Genomic DNA, 3,323 nt, shown 5'->3' with positions numbered 1-3,323 from the left:
CACTTGAAAAATGTTGTGTCATTTTCCATGCCGAGTTGTAGGAAGTTTACAGGTTATAAGTCACACAGGGTGGTTAGCCTCTTATATAGAACACAAGATTAATTGTCAAGCAGAAGTTGCACAACCAGTTTCAGGAGAAATTTTTTTAAGGTAAGTACAAGTCAAATTCGAAAATTTTATTATTAAACCTGAAAGAAAGAAAAGTAGTGCAATCCGAAATGAGGAATGGATTTCAATGGTTGACAATAGATATCAATTCTGAGGAGCCCTAGGTAAAGGGATTCCATTGACAAAGGAATGGAACAGTGTGAGAGCTTGTGAAGGGGATGTGAAAGGAACCTCATGAGCTGCACCCCTGACTGTAGCAAATGTCAGATATGTGGCGTAATTCTTCCTATCTTCCGTAGCACCAAATGATTGTGTCCATCCTCCTACCTGCATTACCCATTTCCTTCTCAATTCCAAATTCAATTTCATTTCATTTAAATGAGTCACTATAATAACTTTATTAATTAACGGATATAGTATACTTCTCTTATTGTTATTCTGACTTAAAATCCTCAAACTAACAATAATTATTGATAGTCGCTGAATAGACAAATGAATTTTAACTGGACAAATACTACTGAGATTGCCCTTATAACTAAGTTTCTCGTTAAATAGACAAAAAAAAAAAACAATAATTGGCAGGTCACATACTCTTTCTCAAAGATGTTCTAATAGGACTCAAGAACAAGAGAAGTCCTTGAGCCAAAGGCCCATATCTATGGACCAAATGGGGCTGAACAAGATTGAAATGAACTATAGAGATGTGGAGTAGGATATACCTGCTTATTGTCATACCAAGTGCCATATTCTGTAAGGGGAACGAGTTTCAAATCCTTTGCAATGTTATTAGCAATTATCCTTGTCTGAGTAAGAGGGATTTTTGCATCTTGGTCACCACTATTTGATACAAAAGACCACTCAAATTTTTAAATATGAAGTAGCAGCAAAAATTGAACATACTATAAAATAAAACTTCCAACTCTGGAAAGTGTTGAATACATACTTATATAACAAGACGGGAATTCCCTCCTTGATAAGATCCGAGACAAGAGGTATGAGGTTCATGTCTAAGTTGTCTTCTTGGTAGACAAGAGGCCTGCAAAACTATTATTTTATTATTTCAACCATAACAAATAAATAAAAAAATGGTAATGTATTGTCCAAACTCCAAAGTGACTAGAATCTACAGAGAAAAATATAGGAAGAGACCCTTCACAGAAAGCCCAATGGGAAGGGTGGTGAGTTGTACTGACGTGGAGCGCCTTTTGAACTTCAGGCCTATTAAGATAGGTCAATATTCTTCCTTCAAGGCATGGATCACCTTTTTTTGCTCTCTTAGCAACCTGCCAAGTGTTCATATGCAAAAACCCAATCTCATATTGTTATCCTAATACTCTGAATTAATGATCAATGTAATTCAAAATACCAAGAATACTTGAGACATACAGCTGAATGTATCTTCCCGAGCTTTCCTTTAAGTTTAAGTTGCTCTGCATAGCTTGATGATAAGCACGTAGGCAAGAGAAGGTCATCTAGTCCAACATCTACACCAACTTCATCCTCAACTCTATTGAATACATCATTGCATCCTTCAGACCATTTATCTGAACGTATTCTCGCAAATACTTTGAGTCATTGCATACTGTCTTCTCCAAGAACAGGGTTTCATCTGATATAGCACCATGTGACCACAAGAAGTCACCGGCCAATACACTAATGTCTAGGTCCAAAAGTGGATTTCCAAGCTATAAAAAAATGGTTGGCTATTAAAATTGGACATAGAAATTAAAGATTTGCATTTAGCTTAATTGTGAGATCAGATATCATATGTATTACAGCAATGGCTTTGAGGTTGACTGGTTCGATGTTAGGCTTCTTGTTGTGCTCTACCAATAAGGCTGCAAGCTGTGGGATGTAGTGGCCTACAAGCAATGTTTCAAAAGAAAAAGGAATTCTCTGAAACATTTTTACCGACATTATATATGTTTAATCATGAACAATATTTTCAATATACAGAACACTTAACTGACAATGGAGTAGTTACCTGCATAGCTTTCACCAGCTAGAAAGAAGTCAGATTCTTTGTACTGTGGAAATTCTTCCAGCCAGTTCAAAATAAACATCAAGTTATCTTGAGCTACCACAATAAAAAATCGTGAATGAAGTCAAGTCCTGAGAATTAGTACAGGATATTGTTATACAAGATGAAGTACTATTAATGATCAATAGGAAAATATCAAACCTGTCTGTGTATCATTCCACAAGTAATTCTTACTAGTGTTTGAGTATGAAAACCCAACCCCAATTGGCGATTCCACGTATAACATATTCGACTCTATCCAAATTTTCAATTTAGGTAAAGATGAATGAATCTGTTACTTTTTCCAGCATTCTATACTTAAACAAGCAACTTAAAGCGTGAAGAATATTGCTAGGTTGATATACCCAAGTTCCAAGAATATTCATTCTTGATAAGAGTTCCATCTTCTCCTGGTTGGAATGGACCATGTTCCATGAATGCACCAAAGCCAAGAGAAGAACAACCAGGCCCTACATTAAACAATTAATAACATCAAGTTTTTAACACAAAACTTCATCTCAAAATGAGTACATTCTTAGAAGCTAGAAAAGTCAATAGCAAATATTTACTTTGTCCATTTGAAGTAACATGTCATTCAAGAGTCATTGTACAAGAAAAAAATATTGCAAAAAGGAAAAATTTTCGTGTGTCATGATTATAGATAAAATGGCTTTTGGTTTGATAACAAAATAAAACAACAGTAATGTTCATGAACTAAGATATGGAAAATAATTCTTCTTTGAACCTCCATTGAGCCACAAAGTCAAAGGTTTCAATTCATCTGTATTGGAATCGGCTTCAACAAAGTAGTAGAAAAGAGCTCTGCCATGTCTAGCATCGGTTACAATGTAGCCAGAATACTGATTAAAAGAAACATTCTTGTGTTGTCCTGGCAAGAAATGTATCAATTCAGCCCAAGAGTTAGAACAAAAAAGAAAGAAAATCAAAGAGAAGAAGCGAAGAGCCATATTGACTGAGTGATAGAGAGATGTTTTTTCCTTTGGATTGACAGATTAGATTGTTTATATATATATATATATAGTTTAAGGATTTGCGTTGTCGGTTCAAACAAGGCCTAGGCTTAAGTGACGGCTTCTTGTTAAATCAGATGCTTTGTAATAAAATGACAAGAAATCATCTAAAACAATATTACAACAGTTCAAACATAAATTTCAATGTTTATACATTAAATATG

The 3,323-nt window shown here is 34.8% G+C and overlaps 1 pseudogene; it reads right to left on the bottom strand.

The window, feature by feature from the left end:
- LOC18507253 lies at positions 203–3,096 on the bottom strand (annotated as a pseudogene).

Source organism: Theobroma cacao, chromosome 4, assembly GCF_000208745.1.
Source record: "Theobroma cacao cultivar B97-61/B2 chromosome 4, Criollo_cocoa_genome_V2, whole genome shotgun sequence".
In the NCBI taxonomy this organism is placed as follows: domain Eukaryota; kingdom Viridiplantae; phylum Streptophyta; class Magnoliopsida; order Malvales; family Malvaceae; genus Theobroma; species Theobroma cacao.
Note: the sequence above shows the minus strand (reverse complement) of the source record. Positions and strands in the feature narration are given on the sequence as shown.